Raw genomic sequence first — 19,162 nt, 5'->3', positions numbered from 1 at the left:
AATCCATATATAATATGTTTCAAGTGATATGGTGTCAATTAATTATCAGATCAAATTTAATAAAAGAAATGGTGAAACTGCAGTCAGTTGAGCTCAAAACACTTTTTTTCTATGAAGAATCCACCTTTCTAAATGTTTTTTTTCTGATTAAAGTTCCATATAAATACTGCAATATAACATATTTAATTTGTTTTTAAATTAAACCAGGTGTATTATTTAATTGTGCAACAGTTTTCAAAGTTAAACCTGAACATGGAACTTTTTCTTTTTTTTATGTAATCCTTTTTCGTCCAACCTAGCCGTTAGATTGCATTTCATAGCCCATTTTAAGTGCCAAAACCACGGAGGGATGGCAAAACGCTTTCCTTGTCAGGTGTGCCTTTTGCTAGGCTGATTGAGTCATATTCCAACACATGGACTCAGCTGAATCTGCTTTGTAGCGATTAAAGTCCTGCGCCAGGTACACTCCCCAGCTCCTCCACACTGCTAAGCTTTCAGATCTTGGAATGGGACTTGAGAGCATGAAGAGAGAAAACAAAGATGCTGCAGAAACATTGTTTTGGCATGTTACGCTGATCTCTCCAAGAGCTGAGAGGGGAGAAGAAGGGATGTGAAGTAGAACTACTGGGAAATATATCTCGGATATCTGGCAGCAGGGAAATAAATGTAATCCCTTCCTGCTATTATCTTCGTCTGAGCTTGTGCGTACTTGAGATAATGTCGGCTTGGAGGAGTAGAGTAAAAGCATACTCTCTCCAAATAATGCATGCATCTGATTAGCCTTTGGCTGCTTTTGGTGGACAGGGAAGTGGCATTATCTCTTGCTCCTCTGGTGGATGGCAAATATACACAAAGAAGGGGAATTGAGGAAGATGAGCGGATTGTCGAAAGTGGAAGAGAGGGCCGCATAATCATGTTTGATACTCATCTTCTTCATGCTGTTTTTGAAAAAGACTCTCCCGCACATGCATGCCTTCCATAAGCTAAAATCAATTCAGCTGCCTCTGCGTAGTGTTGCTGTCCAAATCTATCCATTCAGCTGACAACCACAGGGGCTTTTGATGTGGAGACAGGGTCATGCCCCCGCATTCTGACTCAGTTTAGAGAACAGGGTCTCTCCATCCTAATGTGCATCCTGCAGGAACATGGAAATATATTGCTTTGTAATTTGCAATCTTTCCTCCGCACAGGCAGCCACATACGTCGAGTGCTTTGATGTATTTTTCAGGGAAATATCAACTATGAATTACAGGCTCATAAAACAGAGATGATGCATGTTTTTTTTGACTGTGTTAAAAGCCGGTATTGTCATGACAAATGGCACCAGCCTTGCTTCCTGCACATGCTATCAGAGCCCTCTATGCATATTTTCTTTTAACTTCATTATTCCTTTTGGATTCCGTATCAAAGTGAATACAGCAGCTGTGATTCTCTTTTCTGGTTCATTACTCCAAATAGATCAGCCTGAGATTCATGGCTAATTCTATTCGTCATTTCGGCTCTCGAATGGGGGAAGTAGTATGAATAAGAGGAGGGGAGAAACACTGGAATCCTCTTCCCTCTGTCGGTACTGGCACTAACTTCCCTTTTTCCCTTTTGTCTCGGATGTTTTTTGCCTGTCTCTATCTTTCCCTCTGTAGACATAAGCACACAGCCTCCTCCTTAACATTGTTAAAGGAGGTGATGGAGTGATTCCGATGGGCCGACGCGTTCTCCCGCCTCTCGAATTTGTTGCGGCTGTTGTTGTTGTTATAAGTTCAATGTCTTCCTCGCTCCCCTCTCCTTGGCATCTGTCGGCTGCTGCCGTGCCTGCAGGAAACCAGAGGAGACGACTGGCATCCTCAATGAGGGGAGTGGAGAGCGGCGCCTTCACGCGCCAGCGCCTGCACGCCCGAAGAGCTGACGGGGAGAGGGAAAGGTGTAGGTTGACGGGTCTCGAAACAGCTTTTGCATTCACTCAAACACATGAGCACATTATCACAAATACATATGCACCCTGCGCATTTAGGCACACTAACGGGCAGGACGTGATAACAGAAACATGTTCACAATATCACGCAATCTCATACAATTCCTCTGCCTCCCATGGGTTTAAATAACTACGTCAATAAAATTGAATGGCACAATAAAGGTGGTTTATTTGTACACCAGCTGTGTAATTAAACTTAACACAATGGCTTTAAAGACACAAACCAAACAATAAGACATTCATAAATGCCCATATATCTCTGCAAACACACCTCCTTTTTCATGCATTGAAAAAAGATTGACAAAGTACAATCTTTTAACCAGTTTGTTTGTTTAGTCTCGTTCACTCCCTTTATTGACATACCTGTGGCACAGCCACTCCATGTCTAACTGTACATACCACTTTTTTATTTAAAAGTGTATTTAAGTGGTACTATACATGTTCTTGAATACTTTTTATGAAAAGGAAACGTTTTAAACATTTTTTTAAATCGCTGGGTTTTTTTGTACGATGAAAATGTCAGTGCTTAATGGATATACGTAGGTACTCTTAGTATTAGTTCCAAAAAGATTCTTCATAAGGGGCTAAGATTTGACCAAGAACAAAACACTTCTAAAGCCCACTTTTTTTTTTCAAGAGTTCTTTGTAAGACTGAGGGTTCCATTAACCCCTTTCATGCAATGAACCCTTTTTGGATGAAAGATTGCTTTGAAATCATGGATGTTTAAAAAGATCCTCCCAGCCCACACCTCCCAAAACTAGATTGTGAACCAAGATTGTTGTGAGCTGTACTGCACCATAGGCCGTTCAAGAGCCTCATAAGGCCCACAGCTGCTGAGCGTGGTTACCCTAGCCCCAGGCTAACCTGTGAAACTAAAACCATGGTTGGTGTGAAGAAACATTTAGAGCATGTATGGGTGGGTTTGCGATAGCACCCTTTGACTGTGAAGAGCTTCTGGATAGTGCCTCTCATAGGGGTTCTTGGTGGAACCTTCTACAGGTGGTTTTGTGTAAAACCTTTTTGATGGTGGGCTCCATAAACACACATGGGAGATACTGGACATTGCGCTTCTGATCCCAGCAGTTTAATTGCATTTCCTTCAAAAAAAGAAAAGAAAGAACTCTACCAACAGAATTTCTGGAAAATCCTTGACAGCCCGACTGTGACTGTGCTACCATCCAAGCTTCATGTAAGTTTGACCACAAAATGAAAGAAAAGGTGTGTTTCATGCCTATCTCAAACAAGTTTCAAGGCTGTGCAAAAATATTTGTACATATGAGAGTGAATAGTCACTGAATGCTGTCTGGAATAAAGGAAGTAACCGTATAAATATTTCTATTAGCTGTACAGGATTTAATGACCTTGATCGGCCTAAACATCAGTGAACAATTTCACTTATATGGGGCACATAAATACTTTTATTATATCGGTGCCTATTCAGTGAGTTTCCATTCTTGTGTGGGTTGCCCCCTTGACTCACTCTGGTGTAAACTCTTCAGTCTGCATGGTCTGTTCTAATCACCCTGATTTTATCATGGGCGATAATCTTTTCATTCAACTTCATTTAAAAAGGTTTCAAAGTTGAACTAATACATTTTCTGATTGTGAGGATTTGTGAGCACTTGATCTGCTCTTAGGGTGGCTCAGCTAGCTGAATGAAAGATAAAGATTAACATCTGAAATTTATAAAGGGGGGAAAAAAAATGTACTTCTGCAAAATGCAACCCAAAATGATTTAAATCTTGTCAGTTAATTTGGACCTGCTGGGCTGTCATTACCGATCCCCTGTAGACCCTTGTATAGCCATAAACTAAGTGCCAGATTTCACAGATTTATTGTCAGATTCCAAGGTGAATTTGAATACGAGGACGAGCATTTTGTCAGTGACTGAACAGATTGCTCATGCCTGATCCAGCATGTGGACCGCCTGAGCTTGTGGGTGAATCTGGCTCTGTGATGTGGAAAACATGATGACAAATTGTCTCAACAAACGTGTTTTTAAAAAATGCAATTAGATGCAATTAGATAACCTCCTACAGCCCGCTACCATCACACACTAAGTGCAACATCATAGTACTTTTTAGTACCTTTTAAAAATGAAAATCATGTCCCAAGCATGATTGAATATAGTAGAAAGCATCAAGTGACTAATTACAAGCCTTAAGACTATTGCTTTGGTCAGTGTTATTACTGACATATACTCTCAGGAACATAGCAATTTGAACCCCAAGCTAAATGCAATTTAAATGTAGCGTAGCGTGGCGCGGGGTGACAGTTTTAATGAAATGTTCCTCGCTATAAGCAAACAACACCTGAAAACAAGCATCCAAAACAAGCCCAGATAATATAATAAGCAAATGGTTCTTCATGGTTCATGGCACATACCATTTTTAAAGGCTTTAAGGATGGTAGGGTGGTCCACCACTTTGTTCAAGACTTAAATACCTCAACAACTGTAAGACGGATTGGTCGGAAATTTCCGTCAGACATTTGTAGTCCTCAGAGGATGACTCTTAGATCATTTGAGAATTCTCTTACTTGAAAGAACAGTGGATTCCATGGCATCTAGTGGTGAGGTAGCAGATTGCATGTCGGAGAAGCTACTACGGCCTTCCGGTTATGTAAAAACACAAAATACAAAGCCAGTGTTTGGTTTGTCCATTCTGGACTACTGTCGGAAAATGGTGGACTCCGCAAAGAGGACCCGCTCCGTATGTAAATATGAAGGGTTCATTTTAAGCAAACCAAAACATAACGACTCTAAGTTTCAGGTAATTATACACAAATGAAAACATAGTTATGACGATTTTACTCCATTTCTGCTATTACACTTCCCTGAATTCTACACACTTGACCTTTTCACATGTTCCATTCTAAGTGACACTTATCCAGTTAACTATCTCCACGTCTACACGATGGATGGGTACTCGATTTTGTACACACTTTCGTGAAACCCTGACTTTTCCTCTAGCACTACAACATGTCATTACACCAGAAGCTGTCTGTATGTTTTACCAGTAAGCATGATAAGTGATATTGCAGTGCCTGTTGTTCAGATTAAGTGAATCATAAAAACAAAACAGTTTGTCCAGTACTATGACATCTCTTCCTTGGCTTTTTTTGTAATTTAAGTTTTACTTTCCATTGGTGCCAAACTTTCATTTTCATGTGCAACCAGGATGATTATCACATGCAGTTTATTTATGTCTTGTTGCCTCTTCCAGGGAAGTAAAGCTCATGGCTCCCTATATACAAGATGATTTAGCCAAAGTAAACGCCATACATGTACTATCTGAATAGTTAATGTAAAGCTGTCATGAAAAGGATTCAGGCTGATGAAGCTGATACGCTCTCACATCATTTCCTCACTTCACCGTGACATGCAATCATTGCCATTAAGACACAAAATGAGTTTCACTCATGACATGTTGGCAGTTTACTTACTCTTAGCATCTGTCAGACGTATATGTGCGGTATCTGTCCCATTATATATGAACCAGCCATCAGTCTTCTTATTATTCATAGCGTATAATAATATCAATAACAAACTGTATTTACATATTTTATTTGCTCACTTTATAAAAACTGAATTGCCTTACAAACAGATGAAAAGAAAACCCCAAAAGTATGTGTTTTGCATACATCACTGATAATCGAATTTAAAAAAATGTTAAAAGTGATTTAAGAAGAGAGGAAACACAGTTTGCTGCCCTGATCCTCTCAGGCAAGTCATTCAAAAGTTAAGGAGCTCTAACTGCAAAGGTTCCATAACCTTTGCGTCTAAGTTCAGATCATGGAACAATGACAGCAGAAATGTCTGATCTCTGACAGACAGGGGACACTCTGACAAGGTACCTTTTGGGCTTTGATAGTAATGAGTCAAATCAACAAGTAGCTAGTGCAGATATGTGAAGAGGATCAGTGGGATATGATCGTGTTTCTTAGCTGGCAGCCAAAATTAAAGTTTTTTCAACTGACACCAGTTGTATCAGATACCAGTTACCAGCAGTGAAATCCTTTAGTCCAGTCAGAAAGTAATGACAGCATGGCAAAAAAATCAAGGTGAAATGTTGCAAAAAACCTGATTGAAGATTGGATTCTCCATCGCCACAAGAGCATTTGTGATATCCCACTGATGTTGGGGCGATGAGGCTCACAGTCGGCATTCTAATTCAACCCAAAGTATTGGATGCGGTTGGGGTCAGGGCTCTGTGCAAGCCTGTCAAGTTCTTCCACACCAAACTCTATATGAATCTGTGTATTGGTAGACTGTCAAGCTGAAAAGAGGAGAGGGCCCCCTCCAAACTTTTGACTCAAAGTTGGAAGCACTTTACTGTATTAAATATCCTTGTATGCTGTAGAATCAAGGTTTTCTTGAAGCGGAACTTGACAAACCTTGACCAAACCCCTCAAAAAATGCACACAACAATGTACGGACTCCCCAATAGGGTTCTGTGCGGGTCCAAAACCGAGATCTGATCCCAACTTGTACCTTTTGACCCAACCCAACTGAACCCAACTGCAAAAACAAAAGCTATAATTCAGTTATTTCTTCTTTGAAGACAAATAATTATATGCTACGTTTTCTTTACACATTCAACAACAACAAATCTGAGACTGGCGATGGACCAAGACAGAATATGGCACTGTGGCCCAACACAACACATAAATATTCTAGTGTACTAGACTGGTTTTTGTGAGTTTGTTCTTGTCATTGTGTTAATTACATTGATTCTGACTTGTCCGTTAATGACGAAGCATCCCGTCATCGCGGTGTTAGGGTCGGACATTTGATTCTCTGTTTGGGGTTTTGTTTTGTTTAACAAAGCAAGAATGATAGTTTGGAGAAATGGGGATTATGTGGCGACTGCTTTAGCCCCGTTTGAATCGGTGGGGAGAGTGTAGCTTGTTTGCTGCTATTGTTTTCCGCTAAGCTAGTTTAGCGTCGCATATAGAATGTTTTTCTTCCGGGGTTAAAGTGTCAGACAGCTGTCTGTTACGTAATGTGGGTTGCCAGTTTGACCAAAGTCCACCGAAAACATTATATTTCCCCCAATTTAAGCTTCTGCATTTTGCAAACGCACTAGTATTATTCAAACGTACTGTTCGGTTCATAAACCTCGTACCGAATGCTTTAATACGAATATGTGTATACAAATTATAACCGTAGCTGTGGCGTCATAATAAGATTATTAGGAGATGGAACTGTAGTCGGACAGCACTGAAGGCCCAGGTATAAAATGCACGGCCCCACACTGGAATACACACATTGCACCCAACAACCAGCATGAAACACACCTCAAAATAATACATGATCCGCCTTATTGGCTAGTGGAGGATGAGAGTTGCATCCACTGCGGATGGTTTTAGCATCATCGTCTTCTGGTCAGCCGCACGCCCTGTCAACTCTTCACGCTTCCCAGTTGGCATTGTGTGTCTACTTGCATCACATAACACGCGTTGACGCAGAAGACCGACAGAGTCAGAGTGAGAAAGAGGTGAGAAAGACAAAGCAAGCTTTCAAGAAGTTTACTTTATGCAACAAAACGGACCGTTATGTCGGGGACCCATTGGGTTCGGGTCAGGTTGCTAAACTCTCTAATATAGCCATACGGTGCATCAAGTTCGGTATAAGTGTATGCCATACTGGTGCTCAAAGTGATAGGGGATGAGGGGTTGTCACTGTCAATGTCTATAAAAGTAAGAAATGGATACAGTCCAACAGAGACAGGCGGTGTTAAAGAAGATATCTGTGAGTGACAGCCGGTTAGTTTGGAAAGTGGGGAAAAAAGGAGGATGACCTTTTATGTGAGGAGAGGTGTCAGCTCCAGGAGGAGCAGGAAAGGGGACGGTGTCTCCTTCGCTTCAGTGACTTCCTCTCTCCTATACAAGAAAGCTGTCGGCCATCTTCCAGAAGAACTCTCTTTCACTCAATCTCCCTTTATCTCTCTGCCTATCTGCCACCTCTCCCCACCCTTCACTCTTTTTTTTCTGTACGCAGTGTCTCTCCCGACTCCCCTTATTCCAGGCCCTCCCTCCTCTCTCTCTCTGTCAGCCACCGTTAAATCAGATAGATTGCAGGTGCGTTTCCACTGCGAAAGGAGGATTCACTGCTGCTCTATGCCTGCAACCTCTCGGCATGACACAGTGCCTCTCCCGATTTACTGTGGCGCAATTTATCCACTGACCCTAAACATACTTAAACAGCATTTATGCATGCAGGCCTCATGGTTGTTCTATTTATCATAAACCCATACCTCTGCATTAATTCTGAGGTGTGATTAACTGGGAACGCCGCCGTCGGTAAGCATATAAAGTCGAGCAATAAACTGCCCAACTCCATCCGCTGGCCATTCAGCGATGCAGATATTACTCAAGCAGCCAATCTGTGATTATTCTGAATTTATTTACCACGGGCATTTTAGCATGAGGCTAGATGTATCAGCGTTCAATATGATATCCTATCTTGCCTGCTGTGTATTCAGGCATACTTTCCTCCCTGTATCCTCAAACCGGCAGCCGCTATCTGTAAATGGTCCCAACCTTTCTCGGCGGGGAGAAAATGACTACCTTGTAAGCTTTGCACCGGCCTCAGCCCTCTCCCAAGATGGTAGTTAAAAAAAACGGTGTTGACCTATGCGCGGCCTCAGGACTGTATATCTCAGCCAGAACAGCATGCAGGAAATAATCCCCCCAGTTTTGAATTATTATGTGTCCCAAGGTCCCTAAATGGATTTTCTAAGGAGCAATGCAATGCTGTAGACTGTTTTGCTTTGTTGGTGGGTTTTTTTCTCCCTTTTATTGATTTCAATATTACCTAGACTTCTATAATCCCACTTATACAATTAGATTTATCCTCACTCTTCCAGTGGTGCACAATGCTGAGATTAATTGAATCTCTATTGACAGGTCTCAATTAATTGGACGGAGAACTGGATTTTAACTGTAGAAAATTAATTCAATAGCCTACTCTATATCAAGGATTTTACAGTGATGGATGACTGAGGTCTGGCCTTTTAAGATCACAACAGTAAACAATGTGGTTGAAACCATCATGACATTTCCAAATGTCTTCTTTTTTTTTCATTTTCAAAGTGTGTCTCTGTGGGTGCAGGGTTCTATATAAAACCTGTTCTGGCTCTGTCCTCACAAGCTTTCAAAGGTCAGCCTGGACAAAACCAAGTGCTCTAATTATATTTTCTTGAAAAAAAAAATGTCTAGGGAGCACATAGTAGCTGCTGGACATAGGTGTTTGTCTGCATTAGGGTTAGGGTTCAATCTGAAATTACCTCAGTTTCACAGGGATCTCTGGGTTTTGAAACCCCAAAGACAGGCACTGCTAAAGAGTTCCTGATTGCTCTGCTTTTTTTGTCCTCTTTACATGCTTGCACTGTGATAGTTATGCTTTCACAAAATGGAAAGAGGATATTTTCATATCAAAAGTACCCAGCGACCTCCATCCTTGATGTCTTGTTGTCTTCATGTTCATGCATTTTCTATTGCCTCCGGGTGAATTTTGCTAAATCATGCGTGAAATACATTTAAAAAATAGGCAGGCACAAAGAAGCAACAACAGAAATCAATAAAAAATGTTTCAAAGAGGACACCAAGGAGGAAAAGTTTAAAACAAATCAAAAAGTCAGTCTGATTCCCTCTAATCCTCTTTGCTACGGATTTTTAAGACTGGGTAGCAGTTCAATGATGCTTCTGTTCCTAAAACCAGTTTGATATACTGAAATAGATGACCAGAGTTGCTTTGTCAACAACAAAGTTCTCACTGCTTTGTCGTTGCCACAATGTGAAATTATTACAAATATGAATATCTCAAGATCATTGTTTTGTGTTGTTTTTGTTGTAAATACTGTTTTCTGCTGTGATACCCGGAGTTCTTTCACCAGAGACACGCTCATAAATATCAGGCTCATAAACATCAGGGGAACAACTCCAGCAGACTTACTTTCAACTTTTCTGTTAACTTCTGTTGAATTACTGGACATTCTAGTCAAAGGTGCTCTCACCTTAACGCATGCAGTGAAATGCAGACGGCAAGGTTAACCCGCCGGTGCACTTGTGCGTCTTCGCACACGGGGATTTCGCACACCGCTGCCGGGCATATTTCTCTCCAACGTGCGCTCACTGTGCAACAAACTGGAGGAACTTCAGCTACTGGTGGGGAGAGAGAGAGACTTTTCTTAATCTTCCGTTTTGTGTTTTACTGAGACCTGGCTCAGTAGAATGATACCGGACTCCGCGCTCCAGCTAGCTGGCTTCCAGCTGTTCAGAGCGCACCGTGACTCGGAGCTATACGGCAAATCGAAGGGTGGAGGAATCTGTTACTCCAACAGTGGCTGGTGCAAAAATGTGGTTCTACAGCACTGTTCTCCTGATCTGGAATCTTTAATTATAAACTGTAAACCCTTTTACTCCCCCTGTGAGTTCCCTTCATTCATGGTTGGTGTTTACATGCCACCGCAGGGCAACGTGCAGGAAGCACAGCGGACACTCGCCGAACAGATACTGTGTGTGGAGTGGACCAACCCGGACTCTTTAGTTATTGTCCTTGGTGACTTTAACAAAGGAAACCTCAGCCATGAACTCCCCAAATACAGACCAGAGAGGAGAACATTTTAGACCGCTGTTACATCACAATCAGCGGGGCCTATCACGCTGCACTGGGACTCTCTGACCACGTCATGGTCCATCTGATTCCTTCATACAGGCAGAAATTAAAGCTCTGTAAACCCGTGGTGAGGAAATTCAAGCAGTGGACCAGTGAAGCTCTGGAGGATCTTCGGGCGTGTTTAGAATGTACAGACTGGGATGTTTTCAGGACTGCTACCAACAGCCTGGATGAGTACACAGAGGATGTGACGTCATACATCAGCTTCTGTGAGGACAGCTGTGTTCCAACAAGCTCCAGGGTAAGTTACGAGTAACGACAAACCCTGGTTTACAGCAGAACTCAGACAGCTAAGGCTGCACAAGGAACAAGCATTTAAGAGTGGGGACAGGGACTTGTGTAAAGAGGCAAAATACAGGTTTAGCAAGGCGGTGAGAGACGCTTAACGACTCTCAGTAAGTGACTGCTTCTGTCTGGAGAGGCCTCAGACAGATCACCAACTACAAACCTACAGCCCCCCCACTCCATGAACGACCAATGCCTGGCAGACAAGCTGAACGAGTTCTTCTGTAGATTTGAAAGACAATGGGACAGTCTTGACCCCACCCCCCATGGCTCCATCAACCAGCCCCAGACTACCAGGTCCCCCAGCCCAGCAGGGGCTCATGCCTCTCTACCAAGCTGGGCAAACATGTCTCAGCCTCCCGGACCATCAGCACCGGTTCCCCCCAAAGCTGAGTTATTTCCCCTCTGCTCTTCTCCCTGTACACGAACAGCTGCACCTCCAGTCATCAGTCCGTCAAGCTCCTGAAGTTTGCGGATAACACCACCCTCATCGGACTCATCGCTGGTGGGGATGAGTCCGCCTATAGGTGGGAGATTGAACATCTGGTGACCTGGTGCGGTCTGAACAACTTGGAGCTCAACGCTCTAAGGACAGTGGAGGTGGTTGTGGATTTCAGGAAGAACGCAGCCCCACCTGCCTCTATCACCCTGTGTGACTCCCCCATCGATGCTGTGGAGTCCTTCCGCTTCCTGGGCTCCACCATAACCCAGGACCTCAAGTGGGAGCTTAACATCAGCTCCATCACGAAAAAGGCTCAGCAGAGGATGTACTTCCTGAGGCAGCTGAGGAAATTCAACCTGCCGAAGACAATGATGGTGCACTTCTACACAGCCATCATTGAGTTCATCCTTTGCTCCTCCATCACGGTCTGGTACGCTGCAGCCACAGCCAAGGACAAGGGCAGGCTGCAGCGCATCATTCGCTCTGCCAAGAGGGTGACTGGCTGCAAACTGCCGTCCATCCAGGACTTGTTCGCGTCAAGGACCCTGAAGCGAGCAAGAAAGATTGTAGCCGACCCCTCTCACCCTGGAAAAAAACTGTTCGTGCCCCTTCCATCTGGCAGGAGGCTGCGGTCCATCAGGACCAAGACCTCACGCCACATGAACAGTTTCTTCCCATCCGCAGTCAGGCTCATCAACAAAGCCTGGGACCCCCACTGACTCTGTCTTCCCCAGGACAATTTCCTCCCAGTCACTCCCCTGCTCATCCCTTCCGTTTCTTTATTTAAACACACTCGACACTTTTATACTCCACTTCATAGTACTGTTATCTGTTAGTGCAAGAAATAGAAACATAAAATATAAAATAAAGTGCACAGTGTGGATTGTTGGAGATTGTTTATTATGCACCACCTGCCATGACAAATATCTTGTATGTGCAACATACATTGGCAATAAACGATTCTGATTCTGATTATAAACTATGTTATTGAAAGACCACCACCATATTAAGAGTTTGCCGAGTTCATATTGGTATAAAAAGTAGGACCTCTGTGATCGCTAAAGTGATGATAATTTTCATAAACTATTTACAGGAAACTTTGGAAGTGAAGATTGGTAACGATATATTTACCAAAGACGTTCTGATTCTACAGCTTGAAGCATCTCAGTCCTCTTGAGAGAATTTTTTTTTTTTCTGGCAGCATTCATTCTTTACAATGAGGTGGCGAGGCGAAGGTGACCCCTGCAGAGCAAGTATCTTAGTCTGAACCACTTTCCCTGTAGCTCTTCCCTGCCACGGGGGCCATCTAAAAGCCAGGCTCAATCCACTTTTCTAAATTGCTACCATGTAATGGAACACCTTGACCTGACTTCCTTCCCTGCCAAAACTAAATGAAGAAGTTGTTGGTAAAAAAAGAGGACTTAATCCAACTTTGCCTGTGGAAAACCGAATGCATCAAACACCACTTTTTTCTGAATTGCTTACCATGCGATTCTCCAATAGATCTTCTGTGGGCTGAATATGGGGAGCGGAGAGAAAATATTAATACTACTGTTTTACAGACAGTGTGTTTCATTTTCCAATTTTCTTAGTGATGAATGCATTAGGAAAAAGACATAGTGGGCAATCCAGTTTGGGAAAATAAACATTTTGCTGAAAAACTGTCTTTTGGATCTCAGGCATTTTGAGACCTTGGGTGTCTCTTCAGTTTGACTCAAAGATGGGTGGCAGTTACAAAAAAAGCCGGATTCGTCATAGTACATGTGGTGGAGCACCTTGTTGCATGACCTGCAGGTACAAGAGTATGGAGTTCAAACAAGAAGGGTGTAAAAATCTCTGCACTAGAATGTAAAAAGGTGTCTTTTTTATTAATACCATCCTTGTTTCCATAGCAATTATTTAGCTCAGCCTCTGAATTTTGCTGGATTTACCAGCCAGAAGATGACTTTTATCTTTCCACTTTTTTGAAAAACTCATATAGATATACAGCAGTTCAGTAGGACTCCTTTGAGTTGTGCTCAATGTATTCTTGCTGATTGTTATCATCAGTGTGCACAGTAATCCCCTCAGATCCAGGATCTTGTCAAATCAGTATGTAAAAGTGAGTCCTCCTTAAACACTAACAGTTTAGAACGTTTCTCTCTATAGGTTTGACACCTCGGAGGGCTCTGATGAGAATTTAAATGTACCCGGCCATAAAGCGTCCAACACATTAACTCAGGCCTGCGAGAATCTAATTAGCAATGACTGCTGACTTGAGTGACAACTTGTTTATGCAATGCGTCGATAATAGAGTGTTTGCCAAAACCAAAGGGATAAAAGAAGTCCCTGTCCTTAGCCAGCAGCTTAGCGGTTAAAAGACATTTGCTTTCTTCTGAAAACATCCAAATAAAGTTACCAGAGTAGTTCATCAACATCGATTGACATCATTTCTTAATCAAAACCATATTTTCCATTTGGTCTCAGCGCGACTAAAAGAACAAGAACATCCAGAAGGAAATGTGGAACCCTTGGAGATTATCCAGGCTAGACTTTTAGTAAATTACTTGTTTTATTATTTTTATTTGCATGTATTTCCAAGATGGCTACATCTATCACGGAATGCTTTGACTCCAACAAAAAAAAAAGCTTTTCCCCCAAGATTGATGAAGGTGAATTTGTGAGATCTTTCCCTGGTATCAGCTTTAAATATTGCGATGGGCAGGAAAGTAAGTGTCTGTGATTACACTTCCATCGTGCCAGAGTGGTTTTTGATCGTAGCTAGAACCCCATTTGAGCCCCAGCGTGGACGAAGAAGGCAAGCTGGGAGCCCAGCGCAAGGAGCACAGTGAACTCTGTGCTGTTTTAGGTCGATCTATACAAACTGAAGTCTTCTCCATCACAGAGAGATACAGGAATTTTCACACTGGCTGCATCTCTTAAGAGGACCTTGTGGTGCTTATTGTATATATATATTATAAACATGGTCAGTTGGCAAAAGGTTGCTGATCCTGATCTGTGATATTTTGTTTACTTTCCATCACTTCAAGAACTGTTGATGTGCTTCTGAATACAAACAACGAAATGACATATGCTGGTCTGGCAGACAATCTTTAAGGTTCGGTAAAGGGGTGTAGTAGAATTTGGGTTGTGGTTAAGTAGTGGAAAAAGAGAATGCATCATGTTTCTACTCCGACTTTGTCAGTTTTTAACCAAGACCATTGTCTTAAGCTCACCCTAACCAAATGATCTGCGTTGCATTAACATAAAAATATGAATCATGCTTAAAACAAATAAAAGGCATCAGCAGTGGACAGTTTGCAGATACAATCAATATAATATTATAACAATATCAATATAAAGGGATTACATTTCCTACAGTGCTAATGCAAATGAACTGTATATAGTTTTTAATTTATGTTATGCTTTGATGATTTATAGTGCTGTTGTATAGAATAAAAAAAATGCTAACATGAGTTGGGTCCCTTAGAGGGCGGCGCCATACAAAACATCCATAAAACAGCCATAAAACACGGATGAATCACGGTTAGTGCAAAGAGTAAAACCAATTCTTAGTACGTGACTCAAACAGAGTTGATGAATTGCTAAAACAGAAGCAACAGAATTACCATTGATGAGACATTTCACCCAATACCACAAATGTTCACTAGCTGGTGGGGCTAGAGCAGTTTCATCCTCTCAAGATTATAAATATCTGGACAAAATTTTAGGACAATCCATCTAACGATTGCTGAACTAAAAATGTCTAAACCAAAGTAGTGGAGGCCAACATTGCCATAACTAGAGCCATGCATGTCTAAAAACAAGGACAGTACTGATTTGATTAAAAGGGAGGAAGAATTATGTGCATACACCCCACTAACCAAGGCAACATAATGCTTTTATGGGATCGTAACATATCATTATCTACTGATGTGTTCCTTCTGTTGTGTAGTAAGTCAGGATATCTAAAGCTCAAATAAATGGCACACAGTAAGCCATAATGACGGCTCTCTCAATTCTGCAAAGCACAAAAAGCTGCCTGAATGAAAGGTGAATATACAAATGTAATAGTCTACAAAATACATTACATTGGAGTGTATAACTTTGCACTAATCGAGGTAGAGTTTTCCAAACAATTTGGGTAAAAAAGAGAGTATTTGTTTCACTTCATTCTGGGAGTTGCTTTTTCTGGAATTCCAAAAAATATATATCTTCCCACAACAAGCTGGTGCGACTCAAAGAAACATATGAGGAATAGATGAGCTAATCACATTTGTTGCTTTAGAAAAAAAAAATAGGTTGACAGATATCCATGATGAGCTTATATAAATTACATCACGACCAAGCGCTTAAGAAGCCCTTTGAAAGGACAGGAGCACAATCAATAGCAGGCCCCCTTTTCTTTTATTATTTTCCTCCCTGGTCTCATCCACCAATGCCGATCCTGTTAGCAGCATATAATCTGTCTCAGGATGGCACCTCTCCTAGATCCAGCCTACCAGGCTTATAGATTACTGCCTTTTATTAGAGAGACAACAGAACAAGGACAGGCTTTATCCACTATTGGAAAACTATAAGGAGCATGCCTTGCTGTTTGAAATTATACACTCAACAGGCTCAAGCCAGCACACTGAGGCTATGCATCTCACGTTAAGTAAGCCACTGCTTTGTAGCTGCTTGAATGGAGAGTGGAGGAAGAGGTGGATGCTTATGGAGGTTATGAGCTTTCGGAAACATTTTACAAAACTGCACCCCAAACTGTGAGCAGTTACTAAGGAGCGAGTGAAGAACCAATCAGCAACAACCTGATATTTGAATTGTCATATAACCACTTCCTAAATAACTCTGAATTGAGGACTACTGTATGTGGTAGATAATGAAGACTTACAAGAGAACAGACTGGGGGAAACTATATTCAGGGAATCATAGTGTGATAATTAATTCACAGATAAGATGTGAATAGACATACTATGATGCATCATACAAAAAAGCTGCAAATAACACCCATAGACTGCGTACAGGAAGTGGACTTAGTCACTGTGATGTCACCCATTTGTTTGTGGTGTTTTGAAGCCTCAAGTTTATGGTTTTTGCCATCCCCCTTTTGGTGTTTGGCTGTTGCCATACTCTTTTATTTTTGCAACCAGAAGTGGCACAAGAGGGTGGAGCTACGTACAACCGACCGCTGAATAAGGGGGACCACAATGTTACAATTAGCTTTCATGAATGGAAAACTCACTGTGAAAGGGTTAAAGTTATTTGATGAAAACAAGGACAATTCCCAGACCGCACAACCCTGCAGTAGCGACCCATCATTCACAAGGTAGCCCCGCCCTAAAACATACCCTGCTTAATGGTCTATTTGACTCTAAGGCTACATCCATACTATTCCGTTTTCAAACGTAAACGGAGTTTTCAAACAAAAAAGATCTCCGTCCACACAGCGTTTCAGCATCGATCTCCGTCCATACTAACACACCTGAAAACGAATATCACGGTGACTCTTCACGTACACTGGGCATGCGCGTGCCGATGTAAACAGGAAGTAGATTGGTTGCTTTACGACAAAGTAATAAAGTAGTCTTTAATAATGAAAGGTCAAGTTTGATACTTAAGATCTTCCTCTATGAACTCAAACAGACACAGTTCGTGGAAAGTTTTAGAAGTTTGATTTTTCAGACTTTTTTTTTTCTCTCTCTCTCTCTCTCTCTCTCTCTCACTCTCACTCACATCTTTACTTTAAAATCAACACTTACACGTAACAGTTTGCTAGATTATGGGTCCATAAATGTGGTCAACACACGTCTCTCACTCGTGTTGTCTGTTCTCACTCGTAGCTCTGCTGGTGGCTTAACTATCTGTCCTACTGAATAGCATTTACTGACTTCAGACGTCCGCTCCGTAGGGCTGATAACGCCGCTGGGTCACTGATCGCTCCATTAACTGCTGCTTCCTCCGTAATAATGCAGACTTTAACAGCACAACAGCTGCTAGTAAAGACAACAAGGTCAGCATCGCCTGTAATCAGTTGTCCTGCGTTTTCAAACGTATCCGATTACGGTGCTCTAAAACTCCGGCGTAGTGTGGCCCCTGCAGTTTCTGAAGGAATCGCAAGGCCGCTGCCGTGTTTACTTCTTACTGCGCAGGCGCATCAAAAGGTAACTTGATCCGGTCCAAATTCAAAACAGTATTTAATTAAATGATAACAACTGTGAACTGATGGGGACAAATACAAACTGAAATACACCATCGATAGTATGTTCTCGAGAGCAGAGACCACATACATCCACCTCACTCACAGGTCCGGTCTAGCCAGGTGCTGAAAAACGAGTGAAGATATGGTCTGAAGAAAACTCCCTAAAACATTGTTCTTTATATCTCCTGAAAGTCGGAAAGTGTCAAAGCTGTCCCAAAACGTTGGAAACAGATGTCCGGGTCAATCAGTGATTGGCTCCTTGTATCGATCCGTCATCGCTCCGCTTTCTGGCAGGACTTCTGATAAGCCCTCATGGTCATCTTGTCCAGTTCCTCTGCGACCACTTTGATGTCTCTGGTCCTTGACCTATTCCCTTATATGGTCGTGAAGAGCCTGTCCCCTGCATTCCTCACTCAGCCTGTCTCCCCTGCTCTCTCTGCCTCATGGCTCAGAACCCCCATACCTATATGGCTATACTTTGGTTCAATACTTCCAATGATTATGTTTAAGACTCCTAAAAGTAAACTTATTGCAAACATATATCTTCTATAAGTAAACATCCTGTAAACCTATAATACATTCCATGAGTAAAGATATTGTGACTCTTAACATAATTTACATTCTTATCATTGTGAAACTTTTATCCACCACTAGGGGTGTTATTACTTCTACTAAATAATGCTTTTAGTACTTAAATTCTTCACACCGCTCAGTGTAAACGTAGCAAAACATATGCGTTTTCAAATGGAAATGGAGTAATGTGGACATGGCCTAAATGGACCATAAATTACTAAATGAACATCATGCTGTATTGAAGAAGACTTGAAACTAGAGATTGAGACCATAAACTCATGTTTACAATGTTTACTGAGGTAATAAATCAAGAGAGACGTAGAGTCATTTTCTCATAGACTTCTATACAATCTGTCCTCTTTTTATAACCAGAGGAGTTGCCCCCCTGTTGGCCGTTAAAAATAATGCAAATTTAAGGCACTTCCACATTGGCTTCACTTTTCATTCAGAATCATCATTCAAGTTGCCACACAACACAGCTATTTATTCTGGCTCAGAACCTCAAACCAATAGTTTGTAGATCGCATTACAAATAGTTTTTTCTACCATCAGCAAGCATGCTAACGCTAACATGTGTGTGGCTATGCTAACGTAGTACGATGCTTAATTTGTCATGAGTAATTATCTGTCCAACAGTCTTGGGTGTAGATCCACCAGAGATGTGCTGGGATTTAGCTTTCTATCTGCTGATATTTTGTGGACAGTGACGTTTTCTTAATGGTAAAGCGATCATGAAGAGGAATGAGCGAATTTAGGAACTTCAAATTATCCACTACAGAGTCTGCCGTTCCGATTTATTCAAGAGCTACTTCTTAGTCATCAATTATCAAATATCAAGTCTCTCATTTGCCCCTTTGTCACAACTCTCAATTACGTGTTTTTACATTGTAAAGTGTTATTGAGAAAGCTGCCTTTCAAACTCCTGCTGCCGTCCCACGTCCATGAATTAGCTTTGTGTACGCAGCAGCAACTTGTCTTTCCCAAAGCAATGTCCAGAGCGAACAATTTTCAACCAGAAATCATAGAAATAATAG

This window comes from Pholis gunnellus, assembly GCF_910591455.1.
Source record: "Pholis gunnellus genome assembly, chromosome: 18".
Classification (NCBI taxonomy): Eukaryota; Metazoa; Chordata; class Actinopteri; order Perciformes; family Pholidae; genus Pholis; species Pholis gunnellus.
The sequence above is the reverse complement of the archived record's forward strand: the minus strand, read 5'-3'. Positions refer to the sequence as shown.